This window comes from Aptenodytes patagonicus, chromosome 4 (genome assembly GCF_965638725.1).
Source record: "Aptenodytes patagonicus chromosome 4, bAptPat1.pri.cur, whole genome shotgun sequence".
Lineage (NCBI taxonomy): Eukaryota > Metazoa > Chordata > Aves > Sphenisciformes > Spheniscidae > Aptenodytes > Aptenodytes patagonicus.
In genome coordinates, this window is record NC_134952.1 from 62,540,072 (window position 1) to 62,557,576 (window position 17,505).

Genomic DNA, 17,505 nt, shown 5'->3' on the forward strand with positions numbered 1-17,505 from the left:
AAACACAGGACTTTTAGTCGCCGTTTCTGAGCCCCAACACGCAGGACTTGGCCTCCATGTTCAAGGGGTGAAGGTGTACAGCTCAGCCGCACCCCAGTGCGCCTGTTGCTGAGCCCCCAAACCCACACGACTTGGTCTCCGCTTCCAGCCAGGTCTGGAGCCTGCAGCAGCAGCTGTCATGGCCTGGAAACGCGGGACTCGGTCTCTGAGCCCCCAGCCCAGCCAGGTGAGCCCGGCTTTGAGCTGCGAAACCCCTTGGCTCTGTCTCTGCACCCCAAACCCCGGGAGTTACTTTCCCCTTGGAGCCCCGAGCTTTTTCTCCAGTCCCACCGGCCCGTCTTGCTGCGTGAAAACACACGGCTCGGCCCGGTTGAGAGCCCCAAACCCAACCCATAGGCCTGGTCTGAGCGCCCCGAACAGGCCCTGAGCCGGGTTGCATGTCCCCCAAACCCCACGACTCGGTCTGTGCTGCCGAGCCCCAAAACCAGCCCCAGGAGCCGGGTCTCGAGCCCCACGAGCACCCGGCTGAGCCCCGACCCCGCCAGCCCCGCGTGGCCGCGGGCGGCTCGGGCGAGGGCGGGGGGCGCCGGGCTCCGGCCCTCCGGGCTTTATTCGCCGGCGCCCCAAGCTCCGCCCGCTCCTCCGTGGAGCCACCGGCAGCGCGGCCGCCCGGGCACCGTCACTTGCCCACCCGCCCCCGCCCCGACACCCACCCCGGCCCCGGCTCCTTCCCCGCTGCCCGACCCCGCCGCCCCCAGGCCCAGCCTGGCCCTGGGGCGCTGCCGGTCCCCGGGCCGTTCCCCCCTCCTCACCTGGGGCAGACAGACACCGCCCCCTCCGCTCCGAGCGCCCGGGGCTCCCGCCGCGGGGCTGGGCCGGGCCAGGCCCCGCCGCCCACGGCCCCGCCGCTGCACCGCAAGCCCCGCCCGGGGGCCCAGCCCACCCCGGCCAGGCGCCGCCCACCCACTGAGGGCGGGGGAGGAAAACGGCAGCCGCCAAGGGCCAAAACTCCTCTGCCAGGGCCCCGCCCCGCGCAGGCGGGCCCAGCGGGCGGGGCGGGGCGGCCCATCGGCCGCGGGGTCCCAGCGCCCGCTCGCCGCCGGCAGCACCGAGGACGCTGCGGGCAAACCCCGGCTGCGGGGGGGAGCCTCTCCCCCTGTACTGCCGCCCCCCGCGCCCTGCCTGCTCCAACCTTTGGTGAGGCCCGAGGTGCCGATGGGCGGCTGGCCGAAAATGATGGTGGGGGTGTCACGGTAGTCCAGCCGGGAGTCCTGCTTGCCCTCGAAGAGCCTGTGCGCCAGCTTTCTGCCGGCCGCGATAGCCACTGTGGGGAGGAACGGGGAGCCTGAGCCACAGCACGGGGACGAGGGGCTGCGGAGAGGGGGCACAGCCGCCGTACCCGGGGTGAGGAGGGCTCTCCCGCAGACGCCCTCGACCCCTCTCCTGGTGGTGGTCTGGTGCTCGTTCACCGCCACCTGGCCCTCGGCGTCCTCCTGCACGCCCTGCCGTGGGAAATGGCAGCCGCCTCTGCACCCGCCCTGGCCGAGAGGCGCCGTCCCCGATGCCCCGGGGGGCCTGTGCCGGCCGCAGCAGCAGCTGCCATGTTCCCAACTGTGGGGACACGGCGGGAACACCATCCCATGGCAGGCTCCGGAGACCCCCAGGACCCCCGGAGACCCGTGGGACCCCTGGAGACCCTGCCTATCGGTCACCGGTAGCGTGGCTGACCACCTGGTGGCCGGTGCCCCACCGCAAGGAGCACGATGCCTGTGGTGCTTGCAGCAGGCAACGATGGCCACACTGCAGGGCCAGGGATGCCACCAAAGCTGTGGCCCGGCAAGCGGCGCTCAAAACACCGGCTTTCACCCCATTCCGGCCTCTTCAGGAGGGATGGGACAAGCCACAGGGCTGCTCTGCACACCTGTACCTCTGTGTGCTTCCATACGCCCACCCTGGTGTTCTCTGGCTCCTGGGGCAGTTCGAGCTGATCATTGAGTCGAAGGTCCTCAGGACTTACAGTTGTCCCCCAACAGGGAGGACTTGGAGCCCAGCATGGAAAGGATCCCCACGATTTCCACCACCATGTGGAATGCCGATTCCCGGCACCAACAATAACACTGTGCCTGCAGAGAAGCGACAATACCGTGCAGGCACACGGAGCAGAGGGAGATGGATGGGGCAACGGTGCAGGCAAAGGATCACAGGTGTCTCTGCTGGGTTTAGGTCAGCCAGCTCAGGTACTGTGCTCTCCCAGAGCTCAGTCTGGATTAAGGGTGTGTGAACGTACCCAAGACGTGGGGCGAAGGGATTCAGATCGTTTGAGCGTGCTTAAGTTTTGCTTCAGGTCTGTGAGAAGGTCAGCTGTTACATGGAAAGTGTGCCGCATTAGAAATGCCCAACGTGATTATTTCACAACGACTCTTACGCCATTTAAACCCTAAAAGACTGTCATTACAATTCATATTTTACATGTAGCAATAAGTGAACGTTGAAATGAGATAGCTAAAAAGCAAAAATTAAAAACACTGAGGGCTTTTTCCCCCCGCTCCCTATTACCACCCAGCTGGGGGATGCTCTGCAGAGGAAGCTGGGGACATCTTTTTGAATACTTTGGCCAACCCTAATTTATGAGGATCACTTCATGCCAGTGGTATGACATTTCGGTCTCTGTATATCAAGCATGAGTTATCCCAGCCTCAGAAGCGGTTTTCTGCCAGTTCTTGCAGCTACAGCAAATGTTTCCCATAGGTCAGCCCTGAGATAATATCTTACAGCCTTTAGCCCTTTTTATTATCTTGGGGAGTGAACGTTTTCCACTTTGGTGTGCTCTAAGGATTCCTTCTGGCTGTAACTAGGCAATGGACAAGAGATGTGTCTCAGAAGACAGAGCGAAAGCTGCAGGTACAAAAAGTTCATTTAACACATAGCCGTTTTCGCTAAGAATTATAAGAACTAAGATATAAATAAGATGCATTATTCTGCACAGTACTGCAGAATTATTTCCCAGAAACAGGCTGAGGAACTGACTTGACTAAACCTGATGGCTGACTCCTCTGCTTGGGAACCAAGATGAGCATTCCTGTTGCCACCAGCTTGGATTTGGGCTGAGGATCTCCCTTCTACCTCTCTCTCTCCCCTGTGAGAGACCTTCAGAGCCAGGAGGGCTTTTGTCTTTGCAAGCCTGCTCTGGCTTTGGGAAGGCATATTAGCTCTATTTTTCCAGATTGGGTGCTGAAGTGACAAGCAGGATTAAATATGAAGTCTGCTACAGACTGAAACTGCAGGATGGGAAAAAAATCCACCTGAGTAGTGATCTCTCCTGGTAAAGGCAGGGTAAGTCCCTGTGAGGTGGGGTGAGTATTCTCTGAATGATGGCAGTTTCATACTTAGAAGACTGAAGCTCCACAGACAACAGTATAAAATATTTGGAGTGTTTACCCTACAGTCCTATAAAACTGGGAGATGGGCATTCAGGTAATATGGAATCACTTCTAGTTTGGGGTCATTTCTTATATCAAAACTAATGGATATTTGCACCCAGGAGGGATTTTAAGTCAGTCTCTCCACATTTGGTTCTGTAGATCACAGCAGCGTAGGCTCCTCAATCTAATGCTATAAAACAGAGAACTAAATACTCTCATAATTGTTATTTTAGGTCTGTATGAGCCACGTGCAAAGAAACTCAAACTAGCCCTCGTGCGAGAAGCTGTACAAATTCCAAAATAAGAAGGTATCTTGCTCCAAGAAATACATACGTGACTGAATGACTTTTTAGCTAGTAAATGAACACAGGCTGTGGACCTCAGCCATCAATTTGAACAGAGTACCTTAAATCCTGAGGGCATCAGCTTTACAACGTAATCTGTTTGCTCTTTTAGGTTTGCTTAACTAAGATTTAATAGGAAATGAAACAAAATGAAATGAAAGGACATGAAATGGGATGTTTTCTTAACTGGTGTAAAGGTCCCTTCCCCTGACAGTTCACAGGTCTGCACTGCTTTTTTTCCAGCTGGGGATTATGCCCATTTTATCTATTTGAAAACAAAAATATCTATACATAGATAACAGAAGTGTGCATGTGTTTGTGTGTGTGCAGACACATACATCCACACGTGAATAAACGCGTACAGGCATATACATGAATATAACAAATACAAACCCCAGTTTTTTGAAAGATAATTGAAAACTTTTTGATTTACATCACAAAATAGACCTTTGCTTAACTGTGACAGCTGGACGAGTAGTGGTGTCTTAGCCCAGCTGAGAACCTGATCCTGGAAAGAGGCTCCGTGGACACCACAATCTCTGCTCTTCTTGCAGCAACCAGACTCCTCAGCTATTTCTCAGATTTTTTTCCTTCTCTTCTACTTTTATCTGTCAGTAACAAGAGAAAGGTGACCCGCAAGTTACTTCAAAAGGAAAAGGTAAAGTATGTGACAGACCCACTCTGCGAATCCTGACATCCTCCTCCCTGTCCCTCATCACCAAACAGAAAGACCTCAGCTGCTTTCTCGGAGTACACCGTTCACTCATATACCTTGGGGAAGGGCGTAAAAGCATCTCTACTTTCAAAATCTCTACTTCTATGTACCTCGTGGACAGTTTAGCTCCAGGTTTCTCTTTAGACAGCCTTTGTGTATCTTTTTACTCTTCCTCTATATGGTTACACAAAGGAGCTGTGTATCAAAAAGGACCATTTTCTTTCACTCCTTATCTAGTCGTACACTCACTGACCATACCCAGCTTTGAATAAGCCTCTGCGCCTCACTGTTTGCTTGGACTTACTGTCTTGCTCCTGGCAGAGGGGACAGAGGGCCTTGCTGTTCAGTGTTCAACCATGCCAGCAGCTCTTCCAGGGGAAAGCGATGATCAACCTCCGATTTTCCCCACGGTTGGAAGGGATCGGCTCCATGGGCCATCAGAGAGAATCACACCAACATCTTGTTTTCTGTGTGCCACACAAGAACCACCAAGGAAGTGAAGAGGTTTCATGGGGTCTGCCAGAGTGTTCCCGCTGTGGTCCTCTGCAGGCAGACAAAAGCTCTGGGGAGACATCATCCTCCACCGGCTGCACTGCTCTGATGCAAGGCTTAATGCACAGATCATCAGACCTGAACTCTTGGGGGTCCAATGCAATCCCTCGGTCTCATCTCATGGTGCCAGCTGAAGACCTTATTGTCCCCAAATGTCTCTCCAGTCTTCCTGGGAAAGTTGTTACATACAACAGGAATGGCAGAGTATGACACGTATCCATGTGCTTAGCTCCCAGTTCAAATCCACCTTCACTGGGAGTTCAAGCTGTGATACACTGGAGCAGCCGAGATGTAGATTCCCCTCTGCTGAGGCTCTCCTGAGAACATCTGTCAAAGCCCCTACTTGCTGGAACCTGATTTACTTGTGGAAGCTGGGGATTAACAAGACCATTTCAAACTTTTCCTCTTCACTCAGCCTGAAGTCAAGTCTGCAGTAAAATTTCTCTCCAGTCCGTGGTTGTGTAGCAGTCTTCAGTGAAATGTTCAGCTGTCCTCCCCTAAATTTAGGTCTTTAAACTGCTTACTTGATGCTAAATGGTGCTTCAGATGCCCAAATTCCACTGAAAGAAATAACAGAAATGAATGCTTAAAAGCCCACCGGAAACAATGAGTGTAATGAATGCATAAAACTGCGGGAGAACTCAAGGGGCAATTTTTGTTTCACATCCTAACTGGATTCTAGGGATCTTCTGCTGGAGATGCGAATTACTGATTTTCCTGGTGGCTTAGCAGAGCTTGGCCAGCTTTGGATTCAGCCTCACGTCGGCACGTGAGTCTTAGAAAACCAAAGGGATAATTTCTTTTTCTCTGGGTAAACAAAGCACATTTTCCTACGTTCTCCGTAGATCAAGAGCATCTCCCACAGAGCACTGCAGGTTAAAAAGGTCAGCCACCTTTAAATAAGCCCTAATTGACTTACTTCCCAGAATGAGGGTTGTCAAAGGTTAAGGTACAGTTCCCGAGGCAGTCAGTGACCTAATTCTAAACATCATTAATCCATTTCACTCTGAAAACTAACACTGGCATTTCAAAAAGCCCACTACCTTAAGAGACGTTGCTGCTGCTTTTCTGGAGGTTGGTCGTGTTGGATTTCTTTGCCAAGAGCTCAGGTCATCTCCCACAACTGCTCCTCAGATGATGCTGATGATCAGCATTTGGCTTGTTTCACCACTCGTCGTTTCTGGCCCGCTGTGTGCTGGGAGCATCCTGCCGTGGGAGGGAGCACAACTCCTCTTCCTCTCACTCTGCTGCAGGTCGGCGAGAGCTTATCCAGTTCCCAGTTGCATTCCTCCACCTATTCTCAGACGGCAGTTTCTCACTCAGAGTGAGGGTTTGAGCAGCTCCTGCTCTGCTCCAACATATGCTGGAAATGTTTAGGCTCAGGTAAGGATTATGGGCAATGATTCACCTGACCGTAGACTGCACAAAGGACATGGTTATGCACAAGTCCTTTCTCTGGCACTTGGTTCCTCTCTTCTCTTACCCTTTCCGTTGTCCTGGGAAGGTGCAGGGCAGCTGCTTTGGGTCCATGCCTGAGTCATCCTGCTGTCTGAACAGAGCTAGCCAGTGTGCTGCCTGAGCATAAAAGCTGTAGTGATCCTCCTGCCCTAACTCTGCATGACAAGCTGATACAGCAAACACTCAGACCCTAGCATAGTCGAGAAGTGACCTTCTAGCTGGTAACATATCCCTCCAGCCCTGGGGACGGATGTCCCCTCCGTTCCCCCAGGGATTGTTAGCCCAGATGTTACTGCACAGCCATCCTTGACTATATCCATTTACCAAAGATCAATAGTCTAAAACACTTTAGTAGTAAATGAAAACAACAAATGAAATGATATTTCCAGATTGGAGAAAGCTGATTTTAAACATTTTCCAACTTCTCAAAAGAAGTTTGTTTATAGCTGACATCTCTTCTATGATACAACACTGGTTCCGTTCAGGCTGAAATTGTGGGGATGGGAAGGGTAAGCGCTGTGTCTTTCTGAGCTCGTATTTCACCTGCTGGAGCACAGCCTTTCTACGCTGCAGGCTGTCACCATGACTGGAGCGCCTGGTGCTCCCTGTCTGTAGCAGTGCCAGTCTGATGCCACTGAGAGCCTGAGAGGACAAGAAAATGAGGTGGGTGACAAGGAGAAGCAAAGAGACATCAGGATCATCTGCCAGAAGCAGAAGGTGGCAGAGATGGGGAATAGAGAGCACTGATCTCCCACGGGAACCTACACATGCTCCCATCAGCCCTTCCACCATCCCCCTTTTCTTCTGCAACTAGAGAAAAGGCTTTGGGAAAGCTGTTTTCCTCCTTTTTAAACAAGACACTATGATATGATGAGAGCCATCTCTCAAGGTAACTTGCATCAATTCACTTTCCATGGCTTTGAAAAAGAAAGTTATATTTCTCTCGGGGTTACTTTGATATGTGCAGGTACAAAACCAGACCAAGAGATTGCAGATACCACATCTTGAAGTAGTCTCCCTCAGCAAGAAGTTCATGAACGCTGTGGTTGAGCCACCTAGCGAAACCATGGATCCGTAATGGACAGCTTTGTATTCAGACATTCAAAGGCAAAAATGTTTGTTAGGCAAAGTAATAAGGCACGGCTACTCTATGTGCTTTGCAATCTTTTATATTAGGCATTTAGGTGTTTCTGCTGAGAGCCAGGAGCTCTGCAGTGTTTGTAGTAGCTAGTTCATTCTTTTCACCCAATTGCTGGTGCGCCACTGGGGCTTAGCAACAGTGATGTTTGGATGCTGTCTGATCCCCATCATTTTAGTTGGCCCACATGTCAGCTTCAAAATTGTTAACCTAAGTCTTTAGAGAGAAAGAAAGAGAGAGGAAGAGGAGGAAAGGAAAAGGAAAGCAAAAGCACTTAGCAGTGTATCCCTGTTATTCAGCCAAGATCATGTTCATTTTGGTCTTGTGCCCTGCCCAAGGGAGAAAGAAACTGTTGCTGGAAAAGAGGATATGGGTGTCCTAAGGAGCAGAAGAAATAAAAGAAACCCTCCATGAAACAGATTACCCAAATTGCTTCTTATCCCAATTATGGAATTAACTCTCAGGACAAGGCACCTCTGAGTACCTAAGAAGAGCATCACCAGCTCAGACCAAAGGCCTCCTCCCTGCCAGGGCCCCAAGCCCATGGCTAGGGAAGAGATGTCAGAGGAAGGGAAGGTTTAAGTGACTCTTCCCTTGGCTTTACTTTTCTCAGGAGCCAACATTTGAAGAGCTTCCTGACCTGGTGGCTGTGTCGCTCCATCCCATTTGGCAGTCCCCAGGGCATACATCCTCCCCTGTCTTTTTGAGCCACCCTTACACTTCCCAGAGCATCCTGGGGCAAGGACTGTAGCACACACCACCTTCCCTATTAAAACACCTTCTAGGTGGGGAAAAATGAGTATGTCTAAATTCAACTGTAACTGATTTTATCTCTGTACTGTGTTTCAGCTGGGGTTGCAGGTCTGTACACTAATTTGGATACTAATAGCCCAGGATTACTGAATATGTTCTCTGCATGGCTGCATGAATGAGGTCTGCCATAATGCACCAAAAATGAGACTCTCTATGTCAAGATGTTCACCATCAGTGATGAATGGTTGGAGCTGTGTATTAATCTAGGTCTGGTAAAAACAGGCAGAGGATTACCTATAAAGATTTTTTCCAAGGATTGCTATTGATATTATCTATCAGTTTAATAGCATGCTATAGGAGGAGGTCTGGTTTAGGCTCCTCTTAACTTTCAGTTCGGTAATGCACAGAGCAGTGGGTGTTGTTGAGAAATTCGGCGTTCTCACTCCTGTGGGAGAGGCAAAGCATCAGTAAGGTACACACAGCTTACCCATTTCAGTTCAAGCTGCCAGTAAATAAGCCTCAGCCTTCTGCTGTACATCAGGGTGATGAAGAGGCGAGCGTTGCAGCTCGATTCCCGTGATAGCCATTTCTTTTTTCTTTTGAGTTAAAGAAATGTCAGCCTACTCTTGACACATTTGAAATATCTGCACTGCGGCCTGCAAGACCTGTTTCAGGACTTGCTAGAAGACATATTTCATGTTCCTATTTCATTTATCTTTTTTTTTTCCTTAGTCTTGGATAAACTGTTTGCTAATGGCTTGCTTTAATGTTTCAGATTGTATTGTATAAAACACTGCTCTTAGTCATACAAAGTAACAACCAAGTTACAACTGCCTTTCATTAACATTAGCAAGGCTATCCAAGTGAGAACAAAATAACTCAATAAAGATCCTCTTCCCAAGTCTCCCGCTATTATTCTCACTTCGCTCGACTCCATTTTTCTTTTTCAGAGTTAATTTCTAAAATAAACCCAAAAAGCAAGTTCCAGCCATGTCACTGCATTGAGAAGCTGCTCACTCTCTGACCTCCTCCGTTTATTTTACTGGAACGATTCAGAATAAAGCGATTTATACAGGGAAAACACCACTCTCGGACCTCACCCATGAATATCTCTTTTTTTCCCCCTCATGCCATAGTTAGGGAGGCTGTGGCAAATCTTTTCACGTAAAAGTATTTTCTGTCAGGGAACCCAGAGGCAACGCGGTTGCCTTTCCAGGAGCTTGGACGGGGACAGTGTGAGTTGCTGGCCCTGCCTTGCTCCAGCTGCTGCCTTGAGCCAGGGGAAATGATGCCTGGGTCAGCAACAAATTTGGGAACTGCCAGAACAGCACCCGACCATGTTCAGAACACCCCCCTTTTAGCTCCAATCACAAGAATTGAATCAGAAAACTGGTTTTCCCCCAGCAGTCTGTTTTTTGGGCCATTTACAAACCCTGGGGCAATCCTGCCCCTCACAAGCCACCGCAGACCCCAAGGGCAGAGGCAGCCTTGCCAGCAGAAGGATTTGCTTCTCTCCTGGCACAGCTAAAGCAGGTTCCCAAGGGGCATTAACAGAGCTGAGGAAGATGCTGCTGGCACTGCGTGAGGAAGCGCAGCCCCACAGAGCCTCTGGGCTGCCAGGAGCCAGCAGGCAGGGCTTGTGGGGACAGATGTGGTGTGGGGCTAATGAGCTGCTGGTAGCCGAGCTGACCCCAGGCTGAGACCGGGTCTCTGTGCCTGTCTCGAGAGCCCGCACACGTGTCACATACCCTAAGCAGACATTTGATGGTGGTGAAGCTCTGCAGTGTGGGGAAACCTCAGCTGCTTCTACTATCTGCCTACAAGCCATTTCCTGTCCTTGATATTTACCTTAAGGATGTTTTGAGAGGACGAGCTGTTAACACTTGCTCCATCACATTGGTTGGGCTGGTCCTTACCAGATAAAGGTACTTTGATCAGAGAAACCACCTGGTTTTGTTCACTGCTGCAAACACCCATGGCCACATGTGCCTCCTTTGTGGCTCCGTTGTTGTCAGTCTGGGCCACCACCAGCACTAACCCCTTGGAAGAGGAAAGACAGAAATGCTGTCAGCGGAACTTCTTCCCTCGAGGCAGCACAGATAACACCCTGTGCCACTGCAGGGTGCTCACCCCTGTTGCATTACTGCCTTGTCAGCATCCAGAAAGGGATTTCAGACAGAAGTCTGAAATATGTCCAGCTGCATGGGAGGAAAAGAAAATGCAGCTATTTTAAATGTATAGGACCATTGTAAGATACAGCTCATCTGAGAAGATCCTCAAGGTGCTCCAAGCTTATTTTAACTAAAAACTTATTTAACTTATTTTAACTAAGGAAAAGTGCTTTTTAGAACTAACAATTTCACTGGAAAAATCAAGAAATTTCCTCTCCAGCTGAGCATTACATAAAGAGAGTGCAAACTGTTAAGGCTGCAATCTGCACAGTCACAAATAGGGCAGTATCTGATATACTTACAGATGTTAGACTGAAAGTGAGGATTCATAAAGAATACCATTTAAGAAACAAGGATGTGTTAGAGTGGGGCAAAATGCACTCCTTCCTGTACTGGTGTTTTGGCTGAAAACAGGCTAACAATGTGGATTTCCAAATCAGAAATGCTCCTGTTCTTTCAGCTAGTTGTCCCACCAACAACTTTAACTTTTACAACACGCTTAATTTCACTGGTTTTTTTTTTTAACAGTGGAGAAGGAGCTGAACTCATGTTTTTCCCAAGGGCTTGTTGAAGTGATCTGCTTGTGTCAGCAGAGCTCTTCTTGCATCTGCAGAACTTGCTAACCAGCCACAGTCTGCCTTTAGGTGCACCTCAGTGTCTCTCTGTACTTTGCTCTCCCTGGGCTTTGTTTCTGGCAAAAAGGCTTTAAATAGCTCGGAGTGGTACTGCACATTAAAAGAGGAATCAATATGCTCCATCTCTGGCAGAAGAGGCAATAGCCATCGTGTGAAGGAGACTCTTTCCCAGACCTGCTGAGGAAAGACACGCACTTGGTCATCACGAAGTGGCACTTTCCTGAGGCGCCCATCACGCTTTCTTTCTCTGATGCACACCAATACTGCACAACTGGGCAGAGAGCTGCATTTTTTCAGTGCTGTTTGAGTTCTCAGTGCTTCAGGATTTGTCTCTGTGGCTGGCTCACGAGGCTGCCTCCAACGGGAAGATGCCACTGACCAGAAGCAACAGCACAGCCTGGCCCCCAGTGAATCTCTTTGCCAGCAAAGTCCACCAGAGAAGTGAGGTGACTTTCAATGGACTGGGCCAAATGCACTAGTTCTGCAGCACGAGGCACCGATTTATCTGTAGAGGAGGCATCAGCAAAGCCAAGCAGCAGCTGATTTCTAGAGAGGTGTTGGTTACAACCCAGCAGCTTCCTTACCTGCAAATCACCCGAGGCAGCTGCAGAGCCATCCTAGGGATGCAAGAGCACTCGCCCACTAAGAGGAGACACATCGTCTCTCTTCTCTTCTACGCCTTCTTAAAAAACTGCCAAGACCTGTGTGAAAATATCAGGTGCTATCTTGAATTACTGTTAGCACAGAGGTGCTCCATCCATTTAAGTCCAAACCGAAGTGTACATTTTAAAGTCCTCTTAAAGTGCATCTTCCTTAGGAAGAAAAAGATGTAAACCGAGAAAGAACTGCAATACTTCAGTTCCTAAGGCAGCACACCCCATGTAACCTGGGTTGCACGACACCTGTACATGTAATTAGTATTGCAAATTAGTAAGTTTAATTCTAGGAACAGGTGGATTACAGCATTCTCTAGCTTTATTTTTCAGCTTGCCTCTGATCGTTCCTAAACAAAGGTGTTGTGGGTAATTCTGTAGATACTACACTAAGTGACATGATTAAAAGGAAAAAGGTAATTTAAAAGCCTGTATATAATAAGATAGGTACTTAATTGTACAGTATACCTTAATGAAGTAATTATTATTCATAAATTTAATCAGCCTGTGAAGTAATTTACCTCCAAGGCACCTGATTAAAATAATGGCAATGAAATCTTTGCACAGTGAGACAGGTACTCAGGACCCAACAGCTTCCAATGAAAAAGACTCCCTGGAGCATATGCCCAGCACCTCTGACAGCCTGGCCACCAGGACAACAGAACTGAGCTGCGAGGCGAGCCCCAAGAGGGCTTTTAATGCAATCATTTGGTTTAGATACTCAGCACTTGAAGCTGGCTGTGCTGTGGTGGTTCTACGAGAACGAAAATATTCTTCCCAAAGGTCTGAGGGCTTCTGCCCGGTTGTGGGATGGACTCGATAACAGCTTTGGAAAGGTGGAGACACAGCAGCAGTGAGGTCTGCTTGAAGGGGAACAGGGCTGCAGTGAAGGGAACAAAGAACCAGCTGTTCCTTTGAACTTGGACATCGCTTCTTATTCTCATTCCTCACGTTGTGCTGAGCATAAAAAAGGTTTTCACCCCAACAGGACTTTAATGGACCTCAGTCATCTCCAGGAAGCTTTTCTTACTGAAGCTTTCTACCCTTTTGCTCATTTGTATGTCTCCCCAGCCTGGGATACCCCAAGAGTGATGACTAGTTTATGCTTCTCAGTCCTACTTAAGACAACGGGGTGTCCCAAGGGCCTAGGGATCTAGGAGAGGCAGCCTTTACATGCACTGCTGCCATAGAAGAGGCTTGTAGTGAAAACACTATCAGGAGCTAAATTTATTTAGCTCAGGTAAGAACTGTGCCATAAGTGATCTTGTCACGTTACCTGCAACATCTCTTATCTACTGACCTTGCAGAACAGGGCGACTTTGCCAGGCAAAAGTTTATTTCCTGCCATAATTTTCTCAATTGCCTTTTTCCATTTTCAGACTCAGAATATTTTTTATCCTTATCTAGCACTAATCACGTCTTCTACAAGAAGATATTGTCAATAACAGATAAGGATGACTAACAATTATTTTTTCTTTTTCTTTCAAATGTAAGGCAGGTGATTCCCCACTGCCGAGTCCTGCAGAGCAGGACTAAAGACCCAGTCAGAGTTTTCCAAAGGAGTTAAAGGGAAATTAAGCTGGCACAAGAGGCAGCTTTCTCTTAGTCTCTAGGGAAAAGTCCACCTGTAACTCTGTATTTCACAGGCACAAGCAGATGGCAGAGCTCCAGCTGAGTCACTGCTTCTCTAAAAAGGCTCAGAAGCAGGATATTGGCATCTCCAGCTGCACAAAGTCACCTCTGCGGGTAAACCTGACCGGGTAAGACCTGGCCATGCTCTGGTGCTGCAGGATTTGGCCCGACACCAAGGATGCAGCTCCTCAAAACGCTGGGCTTAATTCTCACTCCAGCTTAGACACCTCATGCTCTCCAGCTCCCTCGATGCAGATACCATCCACTGCTTGATTTACAAATAAACCAGAAACACCTATAAATCCTTATTCACCTTATTTTCCAAACAAGGCTGAGGTGGGTCTTTTTTCCCCCTTAACCTGTTGTATGGTACCCTAGAAGGATCACCCAGAGCCTTCAGTCCCTTCCAGACTAAGGCAGAGCTTTTCTTGAAGTCTGGGGAGGCTTTTATACTTCTTCTTTGGTTTGGAGATCTATATAATACTGGGAGATTGTATGACTCACACATGCAGCAATTTTTAATGCTTACCCTGGGAGATCCAGGAGAGGCTCATCTGAGAAAGTCTTGCAGTGGGTGCTTAGCTTTGTCAATGGCATAGTTGGGACCAAAGACCCCCATCTGAAAAATGAAATGTCCACAAATTAGCAAGATAAATAACGCAGCCTTTCCAGTCCTCATTGGCAGGATACTTACAGAGCTAGCCGACTGCTTCAAGGATAGAGGAGCTTTCCTGGCACGAGCATGTTCATGGAGCAGTCTGCCAGAGTTCAACAGGCAAAAACGTACATTTTGATTAAATGTACGGATTACACTTAGGATAGTGGCGAGCTGGGCTGCTCCGAGATGAAATTAAAATGTTACGGTTTGAATGTCAGACCATCAAAAAGTCAACACTCAGCCCTTGAATACTGCCGCTGGTAGAAATCTGGGGCTGTCCCAGAGCACTTTGCTGGCTAGAGAGCAGCATGCCAAGGTCCAGCTGGGCAGACAACACAGCTGGGAGCGCACATCACACCTCCACACTGCAAGCATCTTCTAAGCTAAAAGAGCTCAAATGCCGACTGCGGTGTGGGAGCATGGGAAAGGTCATGGAGAAAATCAACCAAACAACATGGCTGCTTTGATATTACATTTACGATTTGATAGTACTTTCTCTGGTTTTGAAAAAGAGAGTCTGCTGGAATAGCTGAGAAAATTTCCCTTTCTGAAATTCAATACTCCGAATTCCCTTCTTGATTTCACCACTGTATTTAACATGGGAAGACACAGTGCTATGACAGATCTCCTGATCAATATTTCCTTTTGTACTAGTGAATTGCCAAAGGCAGTTGAAACCAACTAGAACAGGAGGTTAGACTCTGGTGTAGCTAGATCTACCCTAATTAAAAATCATTAAAAAAACACATCCTGTGTTGTTATGTAAGTCAGGACTGATAAAAAGAAATGCACCTGGGAAGCATGATCTTTTAAAATGTCCATGTCTCTCTGTCTTGACTTACATCTTGATGCACGAAGAATTTGACAAGACCCATCATATTGCTTTTCTCCATCTCTCTAGTGTTCATCTGCTGGCCGCAGCTTCTGATTTATATCGGACTGAAGTCAAGATCAGGTTGGTGAAGTTTTGGCCACGTGCAAGCAAAAAACAGAAGAAAAATGTGCGTGTTTGTGCAATACTCATCTGAGGTTTGAAACTCAGGATTAAATTCTTGGCTCTCCTACAGAATCCCAATGGATGGCTGGGAAAACCAGCTCAGCTCCGGGTCCTGGAGCTGGACTCCTTTTCCTGTCTTATACAAGCCCTGCCAGGTCTCACGCCTCATGTGTGTGGATCTCCCAAACAAACAATAAATAAAGGTCTTGCACACCCTGAAGTCTCCCTGACTCTCCTTAAGGCAAGGTCTATTGTTTAACTCAGTGAAACACTACAGCATCCAAGTCCCCAAGTAGCTCAGTCGCTCCTCTAAAACACATTGCTGGCGAGACTGTGACCTCTGAAAATGAAGCTGAGAGAATGAGATGTAAAGCACTGTGTATCAGGTTTATACCAGAACACAGACCAGAGTTATTGTCCAGAAAAAGCTGATGGGAATCTGATTATATTTCACTATTATGCCTGTATATTGTCCCTTTGCTTTAGCTGTTTGTCTGTTAAGCAACCTCCTCAAGCAGATGACTTCTTCCTGCCTTCTCCCATCCATCTCCACTGTATCCCAGCAGCAAGACGCATGAGTTAGTGGTGAGGATCCAACATCATTTGCACTCTTTCCCCACTCTACCTTTATGCATCACTTCCATTCCCCGCTTGTCATTCACTTTGATGCGATGCTTTCCATCAAAGGCTGTCCCAAGCCAAATGGGGAGTGAAGGGAATTGATGCCCTTGACATGGAGCCTCCTGTTTTGATACATTTTTTTCAATTTGCCATTAATGCACTGGAAATTGTTCTCGCTGACCATCCATTTGTTTTCTCTGCCAGCAGAGTGGAGAAGCAGCCTCTCGTATCATGTTCAGATGGGGCAAAAACCAGGCAGAGCTTAAAGTCACTTCAGTTTTGTTTCCTTTCCAGGTGTGTCCCAGGTTTGTGCTGAATAACTAATCTGATTTTCTATCCACAGATCACACAAAGAAATTTCCAAAGCCTCATCATGAACCTGGATGTTCAGATCATCCTTGGTTTATTTTCAGATCCAAGAGTCTGCATTTGAATCTTTTGCTTGTTTTGAAAATTTCAGCCCAAGGAACAAAATAAGGGCGAGGGGCTCCAGATTTAGAAGGGAAAAATAACTGCCTCCTGAAATGATCCCACCACAAAAGTGTTGTTATTTTCATCCTGGGAGATATTTTTAAATATCAAAAAGCTGTTTTGACTTAGTTTGAAATAGAGAAACTCTATCCTAGATGACCATAAGGGTGTCCGATGCCACCACACATACCATAGGAACCAGGCCTAGAAGGAGCATCAGGAACCCACGCAGTCTGTCCTATGCAGTTCACACCTGTGTGTGTGCAAAGTGGCTGTAACTACACCTCCAGACCCAAATCCCAAGTTCAGAATATCTCTTCTTACCTGAGATGGGAATTCCTTGTTTCGGGCACATCGCCATAACAATTATCACTATTTGCACTGGAGCAGCCAAGGAAGGGCAAACGAGGGCTCACCAGAGTACAGCAAGAGCACTGTATTAACACTCGGAAAGATTAATCAGCTCCTTCCACCAAAAATGTGCAATTCCAGCAGCAACCTAGAAGCAACAACTGGAAACATCAGGCAGATGGGAACTGAGGGAATGCAGTCACAGCAAAACAATTACTGATGAGCAGTGATGCTGTGCATCCTCAGCTGGGATAGCACTGTGAACAAGACAGTGTGTTCATTTCCCTGCTATCTTGTGGACTACATACCTAGCACAGCAAAGTGACTAGAAAATCAATTTCACACGTTTGATGACCTGCTTTATGTTTGCTTTGTGCCACTGGGGCAAAGTTGAGCAGACAGTGCCTGACTGTGCATCTACCTCTATGATATGGGGCTGGGGGGGAATAAGCTGCAAACACAGTTGAAACACACACAGAAATGTGTCCATCTCTAGAAGGATCCTGCAGATGAAGGTGAAGATGGGATAAAAGATATTTGAATGGGGGAAAGGTCTCTTCTCTGCACAAGACCATCAAGTCCTACATACATTCATAAAAGGCTCACCTTTCCTCCTTCGTGCAGACACAGCCAACATCTCACCACCCTGACTTTCCTTCTTCCCCCTTGTTTTCCAGTGCTGATTGTCCTTCCCTGGGTAACGAGGCTATTCCAGAGGCTGGAAGACTTCCTCGAGACAGAGAGTCTCATGGCTTTTACTGGTGTAAAGAAAAAAAGAAAAAGAAAAAAAGAAAGCCAATTTCCCTGCCAGCAGCCTTCCATTAACCAGGAGCTTGTGCATGGGTGATGGAGGGGAACGCTCCTGGGAAGAAAACAGATTTCAGTGTCAAGATTGTAAAGGGTTATTAATATAAACAGAGGACATAAACTACAA